The sequence below is a fragment of the Empidonax traillii genome, unplaced genomic scaffold (assembly GCF_003031625.1).
Source record: "Empidonax traillii isolate 1590-97213 ecotype Southwest subspecies unplaced genomic scaffold, ASM303162v1 scaffold1069:size343330, whole genome shotgun sequence".
Taxonomy (NCBI): domain Eukaryota; kingdom Metazoa; phylum Chordata; class Aves; order Passeriformes; family Tyrannidae; genus Empidonax; species Empidonax traillii.
In genome coordinates, this window is record NW_020956262.1 from 27117 (window position 1) to 50052 (window position 22936).

At 48.9% G+C, this 22936-nt stretch overlaps 1 protein-coding gene across 2 annotated transcripts in view; it reads left to right on the plus strand.

Annotated features, from left to right (window-relative positions):
* The first annotated feature begins 1115 nt into the window (after positions 1–1115).
* RASSF7 (Ras association domain family member 7) overlaps positions 1116–22936 on the plus strand; it is a 36280-nt gene continuing 14459 nt past the window's right edge. Inside the window, exon 1 of one of the 2 annotated variants that reach the window (XM_027904621.1) lies at positions 1116–1690. The gene's annotated coding sequence lies outside the window, so the exon portion shown is untranslated. Of the gene's footprint in view, positions 1691–17182; positions 17208–22936 lie in introns of those variants that run through there. The other variant, XM_027904622.1, reaches the window with a different exon arrangement.

Consider the following 22936-nt stretch of genomic DNA (forward strand, 5'->3'; position numbering starts at 1 on the left):
AGGTGCTGAATTGAGCCCAAAGGCAAGGAGGGCAGTCTGGGTGCCTGGTGCTGTACAGGAAAGACACGGGTCCACTGGGAAAAGGCTACCACAGCTCATTCACATCCACCTGCAGAGCAGAGTGGGGTGAGGAGGCAGCCTGGATTCATTAATTGTTGCTGGCACACGGTGTCAAGGAAAGCAACCCAGTGCGGGCTATGGGAGTGAATTGCACCTCGGCAGTGTAGCTAATTAATGGAGTGAAATGAGTGGTTGGGAGGTGGTGTAATGGAGAGTGAGTCAGGCACAGCACCACATGGAGTTGATCCTATGGTTCCACCCTCCAGCATACTCAGACTGCACTTCAGGTCATCTTCTTTTGGGAGCAGGCAAAACCTCAGTTGTCTTCTGGTGGGGAGAATAAATTACAGGCAATAGGGTTAGCAGAAACCCAGTACACTTATCCCAGAGGCTCAGCATCTGCCCTGGGCATGACAGATGTTATCCTATGACTTTGAACTGTGAGCAGGAAGGAGATCCACATAGATGCCTGGGTTGGAGAGTCTAAAGGGCTCGAGGGAAGAAGCTCTGCCAGGATATCTGAGTCCCTGTTGTCCATCCCCCTACCACCACCACCAAGGTGATGTGGAGGTCTCTCTTCAGTTTCTACCCAGGCACCTGGACCTAGCCACCTTGGGAAGGAGCAGGGTGAGTCTAATCCGCTCCACTTATGGGCAGGCAAAATGCACTAGTTGCCATCACTGGCACCCCAAAAAAACAAGGCTGCATCTTTCACTCAGGTGTGCGCCTTGGCAGCAGCTGCACGTGTCTGAGCCAAGAACCCAGCACCAAGGTGTTAAGGAAACTTTCCTGTCTGACCATTCGGGAGGCACTCAAATTTGGGACTGTGACAGCCAAAGTGCCTCCCGAATGGTCAGACAGGAAAGTTTCCTTAACAAAAGATGAACTTTTTGCATCGTGTGCTCATAAGGGGCTTAGGGCTCCAGTTTTGGCCCCTGTAAAAAACATCTTGGAGGGGCTGGCTGGGGGAAAAAATACCCCTCCAACTGCAGCCAAGCCAGAAAGCATCCCTGGAGCTGTGGGTCTGCACCCATGCTGCACAGTCTGAGGCCGAGCCAGGCAGGTGGAAGCAGCCACACTGGGGGACAAGGAGCACACTGCTAGTTCTGGGGAAGCTCCATCCCTCCCAGAATGAAGCGATACAGGTGCTGACTCTCCCTGGTGAGCTGACCACCGGGATCTGGACTGCAGCCAGGAGGTGAAGAACGAGAACGTGCAGAAGAGCCCAGGCTTTCGAACTCAATTTTGGCAGTTGGAGAGAAATTCTCTTTTCCCTTTCCTTCTTCGCGGCTCTTTTGTTTTCCGCAGCCCGACAGAAGAGGCTTCCAGTAAGCGGCAGGGGTGGGGGCAGAGCCCACCCGCACAAAGGCAGCTCCCCACGGGCTGTGTGACCGCTGTCACGCTTTTTCGCTCAAATCAACGCCAGCGGAGGATGACGTGAGGCTGGTGCTCCCCGGCCCCGGGGCTGATTGGTCCCAGCTCAGGTTTGAACGCCAAGGTGTCCTGGCAACGAGAAGCAGAGGAGCCAGACTTTCCCGTCCCCACTCGGCTCCGGGAGCGCAGCGGGTGCTGGAGAAAGGCAGGCATCGAGGGCGAGGAGCAGCGCGGAGGGCCCTTGGCCCTCCTCCAGGTACCCTTTGCGCGGTCCCGGGCCGTGCCCCGGCCCCAGCTTTGGAGGTGGGATGAGTTTCACCCAGCGTGGGTGTCAGGTGGCCGGCATTGGCTCTGCACGTCTCTCCGCCGGCACCTGTGCTCCTGTCTACAGACACGGCGGTGGAGGGGCTTGTTTTAAGTGGGAGTAGGGCAAAGGAAATCACTGGGATTGTGGGGGGTTTGAGAGTGATTTTGTGGGAGGGGTGCTTCGGGAGAAGCTGTGCAGCGAGGGGGGAGTCAAGCGGCCTTCAGACAGTTTGTGGTCAGCTCTCTTGCCCCAAGGAGGACGGAGCAGCTGATTTTGGGTAAGTTTGGGTTCGCCTGATTAACCAAACTCATAAAAGCCCTGCAGGACAGCCAGGGCTACGAGCTGTGCTAGAAGAAGGTGGCTTTAAATTGAAATGAAAGCTTTTCCTGCAGATAAAGAGCTGCTCTGGTTGTGTCTCAGCACAACCCGCCTTGCACGTCCATTCCTCTGGAGCCGGGGGGAGGGTGAGGAGGGAAGGGCCCCCCAGGGCTCAATTGTGTGCAGGGAAGCGAGGAGCGTTGTGGGGGTGTGCTGTAAAGAAAAGGCTTTTTCCTCCACTTGGGAGATGGGCGCAGAAACGTAAGAAGCTTGCTGGGGGAGGACGCTTGCCGGCACGGGGAGGCAGCGCTCACCACAACCCGTTTTACACCTGTCAAAACTAGCAGAGACAAACATGTAAAAAGATGTGCCAGCTGTCCGAGACGAGGAACCACCTTTACAGGGTAACATTTCATCCCAGAGGAGCTTCCTGGCTCCGTGGTGGGTGGTGAGCTTGTGGAAGGGCTGGTGTCCTGTGTGGATTCAATGGCACACACTGAAATGCAGCACCATGACTCAGAAAGGTCTTGGTGCCACAAGTGGGGCAGCAATGCCGAGGCCTTTGAGATCACAGTTTGTGTTATTTATCAGGGCAAAGGGCTGAGGGCTGCCTGAACAATTCTTACCCAGAGCACCAAAGGCACGAGGAGACTTGGTGATCCCTCCCAGTGTCATGCTTGTAGCAGAAGAGCAGTTCCTCGAGATCCTGGTGTCAGGAAAAGGCAGAGGGACACCACAAAATGAACAGAGAGGGTTTTGCTGGCAGTGTTTTATTGCTGACCTGGATTCCCATTGATGACCTGGAGATGTAAGATTAGCACAGTCAGCCTATCCCAGGACGGGGCGGAGGATTAGAGAAAGGGAAAGGGTCATGCCGGTTACACAGATCATTTTTCACTGTTTAAGTGGGAATATGCAGAACAAGTTGTCAGTTAAAAAAAACCAAACCTGCATAATGCAGTGTTGCCAAGGTTTAGAATTTTGGTGTGGGTGACTTACAGCAGTATAGGCTTCACCTGGAAAACACAGGTACCAGATCTGTGAGATTCAGTGATGCTTTTTATATCTAAATAAAAGTTAAGAAAAAACATCTGTCCTGTATACTAACAGGAGGTTTAACCTAAATGAACCTGAAAATTCAGAAGCCTAAAGGTAAATTCAACAAGTTGGATATTTTCACTCTTTTTTCAAAAATCATGTTTTAGAGCCAGTTTTTAAAATTCAGCAACTTGAGAGTGGGTGATCCTGCTTGGACCAGCAGCTCTCCCTGCTCCAATTAGTTCAAATAAGCCTTGTTTCTCTGAAGGGTTAAGGCAAGTGCATTCTTCAGGCTTTATTAAACCCATTAACAGTAATGTCAGTCTGAAACCCAAGAGAGGGGAAAGCATACCCACACCTTGCAGGCCATAAAAAGGAACAAATTCAGCTCACTCTGTATCTCCCCAGCCGTTCTGCCTAGGGAGTTTATGACTGGGAGTGTTAGCCCCACTGAAGCAGGACTTTCCCAGATCGTAATTAAATAACTTGTCTTTCCTGGTATTTTATGGAATAAACAGTGCCTGTCACTTGCTAATAGCATCTGCTTTTACTTGAGTGGGATCATACTTTATAACAATCCTTCTGTTCAGTTTGCATGTTTGCAGTGACCCCAGCAAGTAACCACTCGATGGCTGGTAGTAAATTCACTCCCAGGTGTTTAATGATAGTATTTACTGTAGGAGCCACTAGTCTTAAGGCTGTAGTGATGATGTGGTGATTAGGGTGGGTTGATGGGACACAGGACAGTTGGGTAATTGCTAGTGGTGAGCTAGTGAACTCCCAGGTAATTGCACCTTACCCGGAGAGGTGTGCTGTCTTGAGCGGTGTTTTAAAGACAAAGCTGTGAGGAGTATAAAGGACTGTCATTGTCTCCATATGACAGGGCTGAATCATGGACGGGAAATTGTCCCTTCTCCTCACCAAGAAAAATAAAGCTTGGTCTGTTTTCTTTCCTGTTGCTTTCTTAAAGAAAAGCCATTCATGGTAGGACTCGTGTGCCTGTCAATCTGTGAACCTTTCTTCTCTTTGTGCTCTTTAAACATTAAGAAGTAGAGGTGCTCTGCTTCAGGACACCTACAAGTGTCTTGAAAATGGGTCTTGAGGGGAGGAAAGAGAAAGACATACTCACTGTCCCTGGAAATGCCTGGCATAGACCAAAACTCTGTTAGACACCAGAGAGTTCTTGTAGCAGAGGGACACAAGCAAAGCTCACTCACCAGAAAGCTTCAGCATAAGTTCAGATTTCCTCCATAGACATGAAGTTCAAGCAATCCTGGTTCCTAGGAGAGCAGATATCATTAACAAGGTTATTAAGAGGAGACATTATTTTACTTTTTATGGATGTGGGATCTACAGAAGTTTGTGTGGTCACTTACTAGAGTCCCCTTGGCCCTTGGGCAAGATTTCTCAAGTCCCAGCCATCTCCATGTGTGTTTGGGTTCCTTGGGATATTACTCAGCCTGCACGTGCGTGGAGCTGGTAGTCCTCACCTAGTCCTAGTGTCAGAGGTTGTCTCACGTGCTGCATCACCCCCAGTGCCTGCGGTCTCCAGCCTTGGCACTTTGTGTTTGTTTGCCCTGCATACCCATCAGTGGAAAAGCCAAAATTGCTGTGCCCTCCCTGCTCCTGTCGGAGAGGGCTGAAGACATGATTCCTGTAATTGCCACCCTCTCCTACCCCAGAAAGGAGTAATCACCAAAGCAGTGGTGACATTAGAGTCTTCTAATGCTTCTGGAGTCTTCATCATCAGGTCCTGGAGGGCTTTGGGAAAGACGCCTTACATCTATTTTACAGCTGGGAGGGTGGAAGCAAAGCAAGGGGCAGAGCCTTGACACACACTGCCAGGAGGAGAGCAAATGGCAGGTTTAGGTAGGGGCTCTCCCAGCAGGACCAAGGGGCTGATAGTGGTGCTCTCACCTTACCCGAGGGAGGTGCTCACCAGGTGGGTCTGGTACAAGGAACGCTCTGGTTGAGTGTCCCTTTATCTGCTGGAACCTTTTCATTTTGTCTCATGATTAAGAGACAAAGATGGGGAGTGTGTCTCTTCTCTCCAAATTATTGAGCTTTCCTTTCCTTCTCTACCAAGAGAGAAAAATTGCAGCAAAACCAGCAAAACAAACTCCAGTACAAGATTGTTCCAGTGATGGGGAGAAAATAAGTAATTTGTGGGCCCAGGACCACCCAGGAGAGAGTTTGCTCCTGCCCAGCAATGATTTAAGGGGCTTAGCAACTCAGGAGTACCGATAGTAAAGCTGTGGCAGGGTTATCAGTATATTAAGAATTTTGGGCAAGTGGGCCAGATGTTTCCAGGTACTGGCTGATAGGAATGATGACAATTTCATTCCTCTGGTGCTGATAAGGAAAATGTGTTGATTGTGGTTTTACTGACCACTGCCAGATATTTGAAATTCTTTAGTTTAATCATTGGTCCAGGACCACTAGGGCCGGTGGCTCCGACCACAGGAGTGCTGGGCTGAAGGAAATTCCTTGAAACCTGCTCTCTGGTACCAAGATGATCACCAGGCTACACAATACCAGTTTTGAACCTGAAGATAGTGAGGTACAGGCAGAGATCAGAGCACAAGATTCAGAGGCAGGAGCTTCTGGGTGTTGATCCTAGCTCTACAGCCAACTCTCTTTGTCCTGGGGCAAATTGTTTACCTTTCCTTTTCCCTGCTCCCCTTCCATTCCCTTTCCAAATCCTTTGTCACATGAGGGTTGGGGAGAAGCTTGTAAAACTCCTTCTGAAGTGCTTTGAAGACAAAAAGCAGTATGAACAAATGATAAGTTGTATGGGCAATATAAACAAACCTGGCTACATATTTCCCAAGCTCAATGAGGAAGGAGGAGGGATTAACTGGTGGGCGGCACCCACCTCCTAATTACAAGGCTTGTCTCTGGATCCTGCAGTGTGAAGCATCCTCTTGGCTGAAAAGCAGATGATATAGTCACACCTGAGCAGAGGCAGGGGAAGAAAAACTTGTCACACAAGTGAGCCCAAGTGGCTGGAAATTTCCTTTGGGAGACAGTGAGTGGTGGGTACCAGCAGTGGGTTGGAGATGGTCTTCTGGATCACCTCCAGACCTACTGGTTCTGCTGTGCCTCTTCCTTTTTCTTGTCTGGTGAGTTTTTCCTGGTGATTGCTAGATGACTTTGAGGGTCCTATAAGATCTAGGGAAGTTCTTCCTGGAAATGCCATTAAACTCCATTTATCCTCTCTGACACCTGATTTGGGGGATAACCTCTGGCATTTTAGTACCCTATTTGTCCCACACCAGTTTGTCAACTCAAAAAGCAGCACAGCCCCAAAGTTTAGGATTGAATAAGTAAATTGTGAGTGTGCTTTACTTTCTGAACCTTTGCAGCATTTCAGGGTCACATTTCTCACGTGTCTTTGCAACAGTGGGAGTTAAAACCTGATGCTGCATGTGTATGTGCTAAGAAAAGTGAGATATCCACACAAACAGCTACTGCTGGGGAGACAAGAAACACAGCAGATACCATGAAGGCTGATGGACCTGCTGAGAATAGTCCCAGACAGGTGTCTTGGGCCTTTTCCACAACACCTGTGGTTCTTGCCTTACTGCTGCTTTTTGCATTTCACATGTGCTCATGACCTTGCCTTAAATCTAGGTTGTTCTTGCAGGTATAGCAACTCTGAAGAGCACCTGGAATAGGTTTGCAGGTCTGGCCCCTTGTTTTGGCCAAGTACGGCAGCAGATTTCGGCATGGGCAGGGAAGTGCAGGTTTAGCAGCCTTGGATCAGGGAAAGCAGCTGCAATTTGCACCTCTGCCTTTGATGATTTGAAGCTTGGACAAAAATCGGTCTGGATCAGTTGAAAGAAGACATCTGAGTGCCTAAAAGTGCAGACTGATATCTGTGTGCTGTTTATTTTGGTTTTAAGCTGGATCTCATAGTTTCATTTTACATTTGGGAAATAGGAAGAAATATTATTTCTCTCTCCTTTTAGTAGTCTTCTCCAGCCTGAAAGCTGCTGGGGTAGAAGGTGTCCCCATATGTGTGCAAGTGCACGTTGCAGGCCCTGATCTCAGCTGGAGGCTTATACTGAATCACACTACACTGGCTCTGGAGCTGAGCAGCCAAGATGCTCTTTAGGCCCTGCAGAGCTGCATGTAGTGGAGGGCATTTTTCCCCAGTGAGCATTTGATTCCTCAGCTCTGTGGGGAAAGGGAGATATCTGAACAACCTGGGGGTGTTCCTCCATTGCTCGCCAGGGCCGAGCAGCACCTGCTCACAACCAGTGTTTTGCCTTGGAAACCCCTGAGGGGTGCTGAATATATCTGCTGCCTAGTTTCCCTCTTACTTAGTCTGCATGGAACAGCCTCAGAGATTGTTGCCCCCACCCATCCAGCTTGCCAGACAGATGTTAGAGATGGTGATGGATATATCTGCGCTCCGATTAAAAAGCAGTTTAAAATGCATCCCCTGCCCTCTGCCCTATTAGCTTTTAAGTGGTCTCTGGAATAAATCCTCTTTTTTTTTTTTTTTTCAACTCAGCCCTACCCTTTCCTGCATTATTCTTCTGCTGATTTCTGCCTGGCACAGCCCCAGCAGCAGCCCCTGGGCAACGTGGCACATGTAGTGGAAACAACTTTGGCTGACCAGGATGCTTTTGCAGGGAACATCCTTGGCATGGATTTTCCTGCCTTTTCCCAGAGACCCTGAGAGCTAGTCATCCCTGGACTGCCTTTCCAGGGCTTTTCATCCTGCCAGAGATTGTAACAGCTGCAGTGCAGGTCTCATTTCTTCCCTGGGTTTGTCCTGCAATGGTGGCAGCAAGGATGTGCTCATCCCTGCAGTCAGATAAAGGCTGGAAAGCTGCCCTTTTGCCTAGGTAGATTTAGAAGTCCAAGAGCAGCAATGCTCAGAAAATACCTCCTCTCTTGGTAGGAGATCTGGGGAGAAGGTCTGGCTCGGTGCTGATGTTATGTTGCGACAGGGATGCTGAGATGGCAGCCTTAGTGGGAGATGGCTCTGCCTGCATTACTTGTGGTGGTGGAGGGGAAACCTGTAACATGAAAATATAAATTATATGTGTTCAATAGATAGATAAACAGTACTTCTACCAGCGCTGTAAATCAAGCCTTTTCTTCCCACCTCTTCATAGATTTTACCAGCCTAAACTGGATTTTTTGTCCAATACTTATTTTTCACTACTAAGGCTTGAAGGAACTGTATTTTCAAGCAGCCCATAACTTCTTTTTTTCTAAAAAACTCAATTTTCCCCCAAAGTCAGCTCAGAGCACCTGTCTCTTGGAAAACCAGGCCCCTTTAAGATGTCTCAGACTGCTTTGAATCACTAATTGCTTTTGAATAGGCAGGCCAAATGTTTTATCACTTCAAACTCCCATAGCAATGCAAATCTATACAGCTGAGAAGCCTCTTTCCATCCATGGGGTTGATGGGTATAGATAAGGATTAAAAATGGAAACCAATTCAGCCCAGGGGTCTTCTTTGTTCTTCCCTGTCCTCAGTGGGGTTGCCAGGGCTACATTTGTTCCCTGCATCTTTTTTGGATGAGATCCAGTGCCCCTTGAATGCAAAGGCAAGAGGTACAGTGTCGGGGAGAGGGCTGGATGAGGTCCTAGGTACATACATATTTCATTGCCCATGCCACCCTCTGTATTGTCTTCTCTCTCTGGTTTCACAAAGGTGGTATTTTCTAAAACTCCCACTTGTTGAGGGCAGTACAGTCCAGGCTTCATCCTGTCTAAAGTTTCTGGCTTTTCAGTTGTTTTCCACTCTCTCTGAATGACAGCCAGGCATATTTCCCATGCCTGGTGGTAAAAGGGGGGATGCTTGATACAAAAAAACAGGACCTGCCAGAGAGCCACTGGGAGGGGACTATATGTGCTCTGCCATGTCCTTCCCAGGGTTGTTGAGTGTGTTTTGGGACTATGCTGGTTCACTCAAGGTGCAGGAGATGAGCACCACTTGCAGAGCCTTGCTGGTGCTGGGCTGCCCTGACTTCTTTGACTAACCCACAGCCTGAAGGCAAATATTGACTATTAAGAGCTGGAAAATCTCGGTGAGCAAGGGCAATCTAAATCCTCCTTTTTGCTTAGGTCGCCTGTTATTAGAGCTGCCTGCTGTGTGCTGAGTACGGGTGTGCTCAGAAACTGCCAAGAGCTCAGCATTATGGAAGCAAAAGCCAATTTACTGACTTCCCAATAGAAAGGAAGATACATGCTGAATGTGCATCTGTTGGATGATATTTCTGTTTCAGTCATGCTGCTAACATGAAAATGGAAAAGCGACTTTGTTTCCATGATTTATGTAGTTACTAGAAAAACTTGGGTTAAGAATACAGTCCTACCATGTAGGCATCAAATACTATTTATCCTTAGCAGAGTAGGTAATAAAATCTATTTTCTATTTGGCTCCCCAGGTGAATTCCAGCTGACATGACCTAACCTACTTGAGTACTCTGAACATATAGAGCCAATATCTTCCAGTAAAATCAATAGCTAATAAGAAGCCAGTCCCTTGAAGATAATAACAATTTATCTTTAAAATTAAAAGGCAGAACTGTGAAATTTTGTCAAAGGGGGAAAAAAAATCTCTGTTCCTCTTTGTTTAGGTATTGTTATTTGTGTGGGTGCATATAGGATCCACTTAGGACTTAATCAACTATTGTTATCATCATTGTACTTTTAAAAAAGAGACAGCTGCTTGGCTGCTTTCCCACCAGACTGGAATTTCCAGGGAGGCACAGAGGAACTGGAGTGATTTTAGGCCTTCATCCCTGCTCACCAAAGACCTTTGGCTCAACAGGACTGAAACCCAGGCTTAAATCCTGCAGGGGTTTACGTCTTCTAATGTTGGGTTCCAGCCCAGGTGTAACTATCTTACTGAACTGGGGTCTTAATACATAACCCTAATGTTAGCCATGGAAAAATAAAAAGAAAAAAATTTAAAAAAGGTTTTGAGTGAGGCTGGAGATGAGGGGCTGGTTGTGTGTAGTGTAGGGGATTCTGAGAGCTCAGGCTGGCAGGTGGCTTTGGAGGCATGGTGTTGGAAAAGCAATTAGGGATCAATGGGAATGGTGCAGGTAGAGAGCAGGAAAAGGCGTCCCAAAGGGTGGAAGCTGTGCCAGGCTCAGGTGCCCTCCCAGCATGAAACTGGGAGCCCAGGCAGGGAAGGGGGGGGAAAACCTGCAGCAAGAACCAGAAAAACCTGCTCATGCCAGGCTGGGATTCACATTACTCACACTGGTTTAAAACAGGTCAGGTTCACTTTGGTTTCCAGGCAAAGATGGCCAAACTGCCTAAAGACTCTTTTCAGCTCAGCTTAGAGCAGTTCTGATCTCCCGTGAGCCTGTTCACTGTGTCACTGCCCCTGTGCACTCCTACCCTTCACCACGGCAAGGTCTTTCCTGGGATTTATGCCTTTCTAAGCAAAGGCTGGGCTAGGGGCACACGCAAGGGCATGTTCTCCAGCCCACCTGAGGGGTGGGATTACATCTGGGCATTCACACCTCCTGAAACCACACGGTTTGAAGAAACAAGCTTGCTGGTTGAAGCCCATATGACCTATCGGGTTCTTATGGTCAGCTGGGTGTGAGTAGCAAAGATGAAACCAGGTTCTTGCTGAGAAGAAGGAGGGGAAAAGGAGCTAACAGACTTAGAAATCAGATTGTTAGAGGCTAATGGCTATGTCTGCTTATTAGGCAGCAATAACAGTAATTTACCTTTGAATCCCAGTAATTCATCATAATGCTTTGCACCTACCTCGTGAACCCTCGCTGCTTATCTCACCGCTCTTGTTTAGGGATCTGAAAGCATTTCATAAACATTAATTAATTATTCCTCCACACCCCTAGAAGCAAAGTAAACATTATCCTTACTTTGCAGCTCGGGAAGCTGAGCTCACCTAAAGAGATAATAACTGAGCAGGGATGCAGGAGCCCATAATGCAGACCCTTATCCCAGCTTCTACCACAAGCATCTTTCTGCAGATGGCTCTGCAGTGTGGACATTGGGAGCACAATCCAGGGTAATTCAGCCCCTCACCCGTGCACATTTCTGTGCTTACCGCTATTTTCAGGTGGCAGGAGAGCTGTAAAAAATAAGGACTGCTCCTGCCTTGGAGATGTCTGCAACACTCATGTCTATCTCATCACCTTCAAGCCTCCACCTCAGGGACCAGGCACCTGCCAGTGTGAAGCACCTGTCATTTTTCACAGTAGGACTCTCCCTTTTTTAATGACTGCGTTAATGACCCTAATCTGTTGGTGTGCATGTGGTTAATCCCACAGCTCTACAGACTAGCAGTTCAGAGAGGTTTTCTCTCCCGCCTTCTCACACCTCACTTTGCATCCTAACCTAATGCTTCAGCACTGAGATGAGCTGGTGAGACCTGTGCAGAGCAGAAGGCACTGCCCCATCACCTTGAAAATCGGGCTGCTGTGAGTAAATATCCAGGATACAACAGTAACAAATCAGGCCATCCCTCTCCAGGGTCTCAGCTAGGGGATGTGATGTGCGAGCAACATCCTGAAACAAGATGCTTCACCTTAAACCTGTTCTCACATGCTTTGATGGATATTGGTCCTTAAGACAAAGGGAGCCTGCGCAGATACATGTGTGACAAAGAGGTAAATTAAGTGGAGGATGTCCTCTCCAAATAATGAGCCTTGGCAGCGGAGGGGAGGACAAGACACTGGAGGTCCATGCGAGGCCAGTCATGACCTGCTGGGAGGGGGGTTATTTTTTTTTTTTTTCAGGCACCAACAGTTGACTTTTGGAAGCCAAATGGATGCCAGCATCAGAGCAGGAGGGTTGTGTTTCATAGACAAGTCACGGTGGATTAAATGTAAATGAATCTGCAGCGTGATGGACAAATGGGATCAGTGCCGGGAACCCCAGCTCCTGGTGGGCGATGGATTAGTAACGGGCACTGGTGCGTTTGCACACAGGGAGGGAGTGAATGGCAAGGCAGGGAGGTTTCCAGCACTGCCCTGCCTGTAGCACTGAACGAAAGAGACATCTCCAGGCTCAAAGAAGAGAGGTCGAGCCTAGATAAACACTGCCTTGGTCCCCTCATCAGAGAATCACTGAGGCATGAAGAAAAACTTTAACAGCTGCAATGCTGCTTTTGAACCTCCTAGTAAAAGGGAGGGTCAGGAGGTCAAAACTTTCAATGCCTCTGGGAAGAAGAGGACTTTTCCCCACAAGTTCAGTTGAAAAACCGAACTAAATTAGCATGACCACACTGCTAAATGCTTGGGAAACCTGAACGGCTCGGGTCACAGGCTCCCTGAGCAGCAGAATGGCAAAGAGCTGTTGCATTCCCATACTCAACAGCCATAATTAATGAGGCTATTTCCTAGGCTAAAGGCAGGTCTTCAGAATTCTGTTCAGCACCTGGATGGGAAGTAAAATCTTGTGGGATGTGCCCTGGGCATCCTTTGTCCTCCTAGCAGTGTTACCCTTTCCCCTTCCTGTTTCTCCTGTCCATTTTCTCTCTCTCTCACTCCTATGTACCTTTGTTTCAGTTGCTTCTTCCTCCCCTATTCCTGGTGTCACGCAGCTCAACGCAGTGTTGAAGTGGGGAATGGCAATGAAGTTGTAATGACCCTGCCATACTCTCCCCTAAGGATGCTGGATGGGAATGCAGGAGCTCCAACCTATTGAAATCCCTTTTTTTCCTACTTTTTATTGCAAAAGGGGTGAGAACTCTGCCCTGCATTTTGAGTAATTCACTTCTACTTTGCAGCTGGATTTTGCTGGTTTGGACCTTTTGCAAGAGCCATTCTAGCAAAGACAAGGCAGTGCAGGTCTCTGGAGGATGTAGGGACCTGAGATTTCTGGGTCTGACCCTATCATGGGTTTTTACAATGCCTTTCTGCTTGGCTCATATTCATCTTGTACTGTGAATGTGCTGGACGCCACTTTTCATGAGAGTGTTTGCAGGTCATCTCCCTTCACAGCTCCCACCACTCCACGTGTGGAAAGCAGAGAGACACGTGCAGACCTTGCAGTGGCTGTCAGTGCTTTTGGAAAGGGGCTGTATGCTTACACAGGGCAATTCAAATACATAAGACCAATGTAGCCAAAAAGTTTACTGTCTCAGACCACAATCCTGTAGGCTGTTGTTGAGCATCCCCATTCATATTGCAGTCACAGGAGACAAGTGCCAGCAAATTTTCCAGGCCTGCCGCAGAAAGAATAAATGCTCCTTTGAATAAAGCAGGAGGACAAGAAATGTATCCAGTTTCAGAGGCCAGGAGGCCTGCCCTTGAAGGAAAACAGCTAGTCTACCCACCAGGAGAAGGCCTCTCCTTCCTGCAAGCCCTAAGCCAAGCAGGGCTGCGGGTGGAAATGATGGGGTGCGGTCTGTAGTACACTGGCAGTCAGCTGCAGTGGCTCTGCGGTGCTGAGCCCCGATTCGGCATTCCTGTGATGCTGCAGCATCTTTCCTTTCTCATGTCTCTTGTTGTCCTAGAAACAGAGGAAAAAATTCTTCCAGAGAAGCGTTTTTGTTCCATTTGAGGCAGCATCTTCTGTTTCTTACCGAAACAGTGTATGGTTGCATAATAAAACCCTTGCCAGAAAATCAACTGCAGGTTGACCTTCCAAAGAAACCTGGAAAAACTTCATACCCTCCAAACTTTCCCAAAGTCCTGAGAGTACTGGCATATTCAATGGGCACTTCCTAACACTGCTAAAAATATATGTTGAGCAACAGGAGGCAGTATTCCTGTGTATATATAAATATTTTTATCTATATTTATATAGATGTAATTATATGTATTATTTATACATATTATTTATATGTACATACATATAGGTCCTCTCTTCTAGCTTTGAATTACGGCTCTTGAGGTAGAGGGTGTCTGCTGGAAGAGAAAGTCAATATGCCATATGGTACCGGCCACTTTTCTCTCCTGGTGCCAGGGCTTTGCTGGAAATGCTGGGATTTTGGGGGCGGTTGTCTTTATTTGAGAGGGAAACTCATCTTCTGGGATAAACATGCCCTTCTGTATGCTCAGGCAGGCAAGGGCTGCACTGAGTAATTTCCCTGAGGCACATGAAATGTTGTGGCTGTGTCAGGAAAGGATAGTGACTGAAAAATTTCAGCCTCAGATCCTGAGGTTCACAGGATCTGGAGGCACATTCCCAAGGCCTTAAGGAGTCCATGGTAAGGGGAGAAGGAGAGGAGAGCAGCATGGGGCCCATATAGCCCTTGTGCCCCAGAGGGAGGGGGACTGCAGCTCTTGCCTCTGGTGCCTGCTGGGAGATGGCAAAATAACAGACGACCCTCAGGCTGGCAGGAAGGTTTGACAGCTGTGATGCTGACTGCATCCAGCTCCTGTGGAGACACCTCTGAAAATCTGGCTTCTCACTCTTTCCTGTTAGAGATGGGCCTGAAAAAGAAGTTTTCCCCTAGCCTGCCCTCACAACAACAGCTCAGAGGGTTTGTGCCTAAACCCGAAACCCAACAGCTCTGCAGATCCCGGTGCCTCCCTTATGCCCCATGCTGACCACGCACTGTTAGCACAGGTTAACACTGCTGTGTCTGAGCTGGCTCGGGTGGCCGTCTCAGGCTCTACTAAGAGAGGCTATAGCTGGTCACCGAAAGGTGACCTGCTGATTGCACACAGTGCATTTGGACTCATGAGGGGTTTTTTGTGCAAACATGTTCTGTATCTTAGGAAGCATCAGAACAAGGACGTTTCTCATGCTCCTAAGGAGAGCGGCAAGACAGTATCATTTTCCTTGGGGAAACTCAGATAGGGTTACTATCTCATCTGCTGCTGGAGAGACCAAAGGACCTGCTTGGGTATGATTCAGCTGCTCAGGATGCTGAGACAGCATTACTCTCCTCCCAGAAGCAGCCTGGCTACTCAGCGTACAAGAACCGTGTGACTTTTCAAAACTCTTAAGACACTTCTTTGGAAAACCCAGCAAGGAACCAGTGAGCCCAAACTTAGAAATCAGTTCCGTCACTATTCCTTGGTCAGTCTCTGAAGATGGCCTCGATGTCACAGGACCTTTAGGAATAAATCCAGAGGCGGGCCAAGGCAGTGCAATGGTTGGAGAAGGTGGTCCATGAGCCAGGCTGGAGGAGCTCACCAATGTGAAACTATACCCTGGACACTTTCATCCATCGTGGCTGATGGAAGGTGTGGAGAACTCTTAGTAGGGTGAGGAATTAAGGGATCATGAAGATGTGAGTGCAGAGTTAGAATAATATTTTTCACAGTAATAGCTTTACCTTTACAAGTGAAAAGAAATTTCCAATATTTTTACAACCTGCAAAAGTTAGAAAGATTTGAAACACAAAATCTTTTTAATAAAGGAAAGACAACCATCCTCACTAGTGGCAAATGAACCTCTCCTCAGTATGTGTCTAATTAGGATCTCAGAAGAGTATCCAAGCTAATAAATAAGATATGTATCTCCTGAGAGCAGCTTTTGTTGTTTTCTTTTATAGATCTTTGTTCCTCCTGTGCTGCATGGTCTCCAGGGCATGGCCTGTGTTATGGAGCACCAGATGCATTATCTGATTTTAGGAGATCGTAATTATGAGGAATATGTCAGAACAACAGAAAACTTCATTTAAAAACCCAATTAAAGCTGCCGAGTGACAGCTACGTACTTGTGTGTGTTGCATCACCTCCCAGTCCCAGCAGCTTGGATGTGGAAAAGAGAGTAGTTAAGGATATCCAAAACCTTACATAAGGATATCATAAGGTCCACATGAGATGGGGTTTTTCTGACTATCAGTTAAAATTAACACACATTTTGTGATGGAGTAGCAACCCTGAGATCTCTTTTTGGAGTGGTCACCTCAGGATCCGGGCTCTGATGGGTGGGTCATCCTTCCTCGTGACTGGTAGGACATTTCACAAGAGGTTCTGGTAAAGAAATATAAACGTAACCGTGTGTGTGCCTCACACGTGTGTGTGCTTGGCACTGGGGTTGCACCAGCACAGGCATTGCTGGAGCACCTTCGCCGGTAGAGACCATCAGGAAGGGATGCTGAGGCTGATGCCATCACAGCCATCCCCATTGCTTAGTGGGCTGTGGAGGAAGGGCATTGGTGTGCCAGGCAGGGGAAGCTTTCAGGTGGGTTTTTTGGGAGCTAAAAAAGAAGATAGAGGAAGGAGGTGAAAAGTTTCCAAAGCCTCCAGCACGGCATCAGGCACCTGCTTCTTCCCAAACCGGCTGAACCTGTCTCCCTCCCATTGTCTTGCTGTGGTTTTAGGGTGTTCTAAGCCCCTGGCCGCCTGAAGGGCACAGGGCACAAGGGCTGCACCCACCTCCTGGACCAGGCCAAGCTCTTCCTCTCTGAAAAGGGGTTGTTTCCTCTGTTCTGCCTGGGGACCTGCCGGGACAGGTGGAGGTCTGGGCCCTGCTGTCAGACAGGCTGAGCGCTTCCAGCCAGGAATGAGCCCGCCCATATGGCCCCATGGGAGGGGGGGCAGGAGTCAGGGATAGATAAGTACAATGAGGTTTTGCTTGGTTTGTTTTTAAGAAAGAAGATTTTAAGACTTTTTTTAAAAAAACATGATAATGTTTTCAGACTTTTTTTAAAAAAAGATAATTTAATAACTTTTTAAAATAAAAGGAGAATTTAATACTTTTTTAAAGCCTTTTTTAAAGATTTTTTTTTAATAGAGAATTTAATACTTTAGGGGGGAAAAGTAGAATTTATAAGTTCTTTTAAAAAATAAAACAAGCAGGAGAATTTAAGACTTTATTTTTAAAGGAGAATTTTAATTTGTTTTGCTTTGCTTTTAGAGAGGATTTATGACTTTTTTTTTTAAGAAAGAAGAATTTAAGGTTGTTGGTTTGGTGGGTTTTAAGAAGAATTTAAGACCTTTTTTTTTTAAAGGAGAATTTCAGATTTGTTATTTTTTAAAAAACAGCCGAGGCCCCGGAGTGAGTTTGGGGCGCGGGGGGGGGGCGGGGCTGGGCTCACCTGGCGGGGCGGGGCTGGCGGGCGGGGCGCGGAGGGGCGGGGTGGCAGGTCTGCGCGGCTCCGCGCTGCGGAGCGGAGCGGCTGCCGCCGCCGCCCAGGAGAGGAGCCGGAGCTGGAGCTGGAGCTGGAGCTGCTGTGCCGCGGCCGGGCCGGCGGCAGGTGAGTGCGCACCGGTGCGGTGGCTCCGGGCCGGGCCGGGCCTCCTGGCCAGTGGCCGCCGCTGCTTTGCAGCACCGGGGCGCGGCCCTGCCCTTCCGCAGCCGGGCCGGCACCTCCGGCAGCGGCCCCGGGGAGGGGGCTGCGGCTGCGGCGGGGCCGCTGGACACGGGTCTCAGGGGGGAGAGCCGTCCCCGGGGCAGCCGGCGCCTTGCCCGCCTGGCAGGGCCCAGGGGAGCGGGGGGCAACCCTCCCCGGGGCTGCAAAGTGGAGCGGGGGCGGCGAGGGGCTGGCTTGGGGTAGGGCGCCGCAGAAACCCCGGATCCCGTAACGAGAGCCGGGGCTGGGCTGACTGGGAGCGGCTTTCGGCGCTGGCGAGATCCCGAGCCCCGGTGCCACCTGCCCGGTGCCGCGCCGGCCGTGTCCAGGTCGGTCGAGTGCCGGGTAGTTGTGCCTCCCACCTGCTCGGGGAGCCGGGCACCGGCACGGGCATCTCCTGCAGCTCTGGACACCGGCATGGGCCACCCGGGCCCCGCTCGGAGGAGCAGCATCGCGGCCCCGCTTAGCGCGGAAAACGCTGCCCAAGAGCCCCCAGCGGAGGAGTAGCCGAGGCGGCGTGGGGTCTCAGCAGCACATGCCAGGAGCCTCCTCCCCTCGCGGTCTGCATCCTTGGGACAAAGCTGTCCGTCCTTCCTCCGTTCAGAGACGTCTCCGTCTACCCGAGGAAAGGGGTTAAATTCCTCGATAAGAGCCAGGCTCCAGCTGCATACTTCTGATGCCTTCTGTGAACTCTGCCGGCAGGTTGGCAGGTTGTTTCGTAACTCCACTTGTGGCCTGCTGCGGGGAGGAGGAGGGAGGGGGGACGGGATACCAAACTCCTCTCCCTGTTTTTTCCCTGCCCTGCAACAGCACTTTGTAACTGCAGGTTAGAAACCCAAATGTGCATTTGAGTGTGGTATTTCCACAGAAGAAGCGGTCACAGCCATGCACCTATCATTCAGAGGGGCTGCCTCCAGCACAACACGTGGCACTCGCCTCAGGATGGCTGATCTCAGGGGAAATTAGGGAGAAACAGGTGAAAACGAGTGAGAAATGGTCCGGGAAGCGGGACGAGAGCTTTGTCTGCTCCTCGCCGTGAGGCAGGGCCAGCTCCCAGGGATGCTGGTGTTAACGGCACGCTGGCGGGCCCTGGCCCGCTGCTCTGCCGAGACTTGCCAGGCAGGCACCAGGCCCCGGGAACGTGTGGGAGCACGAATGCCAGAGCTCTGCTGTCAAATGGCAAGGTGCTGGATCCCGCTGGGATGGGACAGTGATGCTGCACACACCAGTCAGCTCACCTCGAGTGGCAGCTGTGTGGGGTTGCACTCCTCATGCGGCAGGAATGGCAGCTCTTCTTAGGGAGAAGAGAACAAATGGGTGTGCACATGGTATATCTGCAGTGGGTAGGAGTGGGAAGCGTTTCCAAATGCTGCTTGCCAGCCTTATCGGTCAGTGCCGGTGATGTCTGCTCAGGAAGGGGTTGTGGGGAAGGGCGGACATTCTTACCTTCTGCTGGTGCCTCTGGAATGCCAGGAATCCTCCTGCATCCCAGTTATCTGCTGGGAGAGCCTGAGCATTGTGCCTGGCCTCCCTCTCCCCATAGCTCCACTGGCTTCCCCACACCCTCTTGAAGGAAGTGGCATGGAAATTGAAAAGCTCACACAAGTACTTACATCTTCCTAAAGCCTTTCTTCCACCATTTCATAGAAAGCTGAGAGGCCAGGGAGCACAGCTTGCGGCACCTGTGGGTGCCCAGCACCCCACAGCATTGAGCACTGCAGGTCTGGGGGTCCTGCACTTTGAAATTTCCTAGCAAGGGGGTGGCAATTGCTCTAAAATACAAAACTCTTTGGAAATGAGACATAGGAATTCTACCCAGGGCTTGAAGAGGGGGACCTGAGCAACCATCCCACCCTGAGATAATAAAACAACTTAAGAACTAAGTTTAATTTATTCTAAATTTTTTTTTCCCCTTATGCTTCAAAAAACTGAGTTATGGCTATGCTCAGCGACTCTGTAGCTTTGGATACCCTCAGGCCCCAGTGAGGGTGCTGGAGAGCTTGCCAGGCTTGACCAAACCTTTGGGTGGCGGCTGGCTGAAGTGGTGCAGCAGCAGCTGGCCTGAATCATCCTGGCTTCCCTGCTCCTGGAAATGTGACTTGACCAAAAAAGGTAGTGTGGTGTAATTGCTGAAGATGCAGGGATTTACTGCACCAAACAAACGGAGGAGCTTCTGTGCTGAAGAATTTTGGATGTTAAATGGGCTTGGTGGGAGCTGGTGTGCTCTGACAGTGTGTGCGTTGTCCATCTCCATATGGAGGTTTGTGTTGTGTTTGCCTTCACCATCACCATGTACTGCAGGGAAGTATTGCTTGAGTGCCTCTGCTACCGTTTGACCTGCACTGGTTCATCTCATCCATGTTTTTCAGTATCTCTCTGTCCTGTCTTGTTTGTGTCTTCTACGAGAAACCTCCAGTGTTGGCTTGGAACTGACCCAAGCGCATGTTCTGTTGTTTCTCCATGTGCTGTGGGGGTGATGCTTTGGTACCAAACCCAGACAAGGGGTTAATCCTCCCTGGCTGGGAGGCCATGATGTGTGTGCCAAGGCTTCAGAGCAGAGTATTTTCTGGAGTCTTGTGATGTCATGTGCTGCGGTGAACTAGGAAGAAGTCCGGGTGCTGCTTGACAGTGGGTTGCTCTGTGCCCAAGATTAAATAAAGATGTGAGGGGACACTAAGTGTCAGCTCTGTGTGTACGCATTGTTTTTGAAAGCATCTTTTTAAAGGATGCTCTTCCATCTGTCCCAACTTATCTGTGCCCTTGTAAACCTGTGTAGTCAAATTAAGGCATAAGCATGTCTCCACTGAAGATTTTTAACAAAATCCTATTGTTGCAAACGGTTGCTAACATTTTTATGTCCTTCCATTTTTCAGATGCCAAGTTCATGAGCTTCTAAAAGTGGCTGATTATCTGGCTTTTTGTGGACTGGAGTCAGCACTTTCTTGAGGGCTGGGGTGCTTCCAGCTGCCTCAGGCTAGTCATCTAGAATAACTTGTTGCTTCAAAAAAAATGGTTGGAAAAAAGGGTTGAAAAAATAACCTGGAACAGTTCTTACCCAAACACATGGGTAGATCAGCCTTAAGCTGGAAACTTGTGGGCAGTTGAGGATTACCTGAATTTGGGAAGGCTTTCTCTGCTGCTTCCTAACCCTGCTGCAGCACAGAACCTGCTGAAGCTATTTGTCTTAGGAGCTGCATGCTCAGCCCTCCCAGGTGCCTCCTGTGTAACTGGGAGGACTGATAAAGGGATATCATAGTGCTCCCAAAAGAGTTTTGGGGTCCAGAGTCCCCCATGGATGTTCTATATGATGTTAAGACCTAGCACTATGCTCCTGAGCACAGCAGGGACTTTGGAGGAGAGTAACTGTGTTGGCAGAGATGCCCAGAGAGTAGCAGCTTCCCCTTTGCTCCCTGCTTTTCCTACTGGCCCAGGGAAGCCATTGGCACCCAGATGCTGTTGCAAAAGCGTCTGACTGTGTGATTGCAGCGAGAACACTTGAAGGGTTCTTGCTGGTTTAATGATTCCTGCTGGGAACATTGCTTTCCCCAGGAAGTGTGAGCGTGCAGCAGGGAGCTGGTCTCTGCCTCTGGATGCTTGCCTGCGGCAGCTGGTGGTGTGCAGCAGGTTGGATGAACACCATAGGCATCTCAAGATAAGAATAAAGATGGGTTGGTTTGTTTTGTTTGTTTTTTTTTTTTTTTTTTGGAGGCTTTGTGGTTGCTGTTTTCACTTGCCAATTTTTATTTTCTTTTCCAAGTTCTGGCAGTGTTTGGAGGTGTCAGCACTCCTTTCTGCAAAGAGCCAAACATACTTGTGGTGGGAATGCTGAGTACACCAGGCTTTTACCTCTTTGCATGTTGTGATTAGTGCTGGCTGGTTCATGCAACATGAACGCACACACATACCCCTGCTTCTCTGAGGGACAGCTCCGTCATCAGAACGCAGCTCGTGGTCCCCGTGGTCCCTTGACCAGTATGCCCAGGTCTTTGCATAATGGTTTGATCCTGTAGCAAGTCTCTGTTTTCCAGACTTGCTGGGAGGTTGTGTCTCCTTCCTCTTCTCCTTGCCTTGATTCCTCTGGGATGGGGCTTTCTCAGTCAGGGCAGCTTGTCAAGTCCTTGGGGTCCTATCCCAAAGGAGTGAGGCTTTCCCACGGCTAACCCAGCCTAGTCCAAGGTGTTCCCTTCTGCCCACCATCAATGGGGAAAAAGAGCTGTATCTGCATAAGCATTTGTACCTCAGAAAGGATTCTTGTAGTTGTTTGGGAGGGGTTGTAGGGGTTTGTTTGTTTGTTTTTTAAGGCCTTCTCTATTACTTTTTCTAGTCTTTTAAAAATCTTACAAACTCAGCATCATATATAGCAAAAGGACATTTGTTCTTCCCAGTCTGAAAGGGAAACATCCTTGGGACCCAGGAGTGGATGTACTAGAAACATTGCTTTGAATCTTTGAGATGCTGCATGCTGAGGAGTAGTTGTCCCTCAAAACTACTTCTCAAGCATTTTTGGAGCACTTTTATGCGGTTCAAGGATTGCCTAGGCTGCGATGTTGGATTTGGTCCTGCCCTCTTTGAATTCACTTGGCTTTTTAATGACCTGCCAGGAGTATAAAGAAGTTGGGGTAGGAAGTTCAAAAGGACATATTTTCACAAAGTGACCCCAGGTGAGCGTTAGTTGTGTGAGGATTAAGCTCCTAAATGCTTCAGAAAAAAACAGTATATTTTTATTGAGTCCCCGTTTCTGCACAGGCAGGAGAGCTGGTGCAGTCCCTGGCACCAGTTCCCGTCCCACCTTAGTCCTTCAAATATCACTGAGTGCTGGCAGGGCCTTTGACTGCCAGTGTTTGGACCTACATGTGGAGAGGGAGGTGAAGTCCTTTGCTGGCATCAAAACTCCTTCAGCCAAAGGTCCTCTGCCTCCCAGCAGAGGCCATGTGGCCATGATCTCTATCACTCGTTGAAGGACAGTCATTTGTACCCCTGGATTGATGTCCCAGACTCAGTTGCCTCTCCAGAGATATGCCATAATTTTAGTGCTCTAAGAGCTTATTATCTCTGGGTAGGTTTAAGTGGGATTGATAGCACCTCCACCTAATTAACCAGGTAGCATGAAAGCAGAGACTTCTAAAATACCCAAGTGTCTTATCAAAGGTTTCAGCCTGGATTAATTCTGGTTCTTTTGTTTATTTGTCTTTGTGTCTGTGTGTGTGAGGGAAAGGAGCCTTTTCAACTCTCTACAAATGGTCATTAAAGGCCTTTTCAATCCTATAAAGTTATAAATAAATATCCATGACAGCATGCACCCGCATATTCATCAGTGCATCCTCTCCTCTGGAGACCCAGCAGCGTGTCCTTGACGTGTAGCAGCTTTATGAAGCAGGGTAGGAAACTGCAAGGTTTTTTGGAAATGGAAAATAAAATCTGGGAGGTTTATCCACGGTTGTGCATCTGCTAATTTGTTAATCACCCTCTCCTGTAAGATGAGAATTGGAAGGGAAAGACAATTGCTGGTGGCTGACACCAGCTTTTCTGAAGGAGGCTGGAAAGCAGGTTGGAGGGAGAATATTTGTAGGTCGTTTGGCTTTTTTGTGTCCCTGGTCCTACTTGGAGGAGAGCTGCAGAGCCTCAATTTTCCT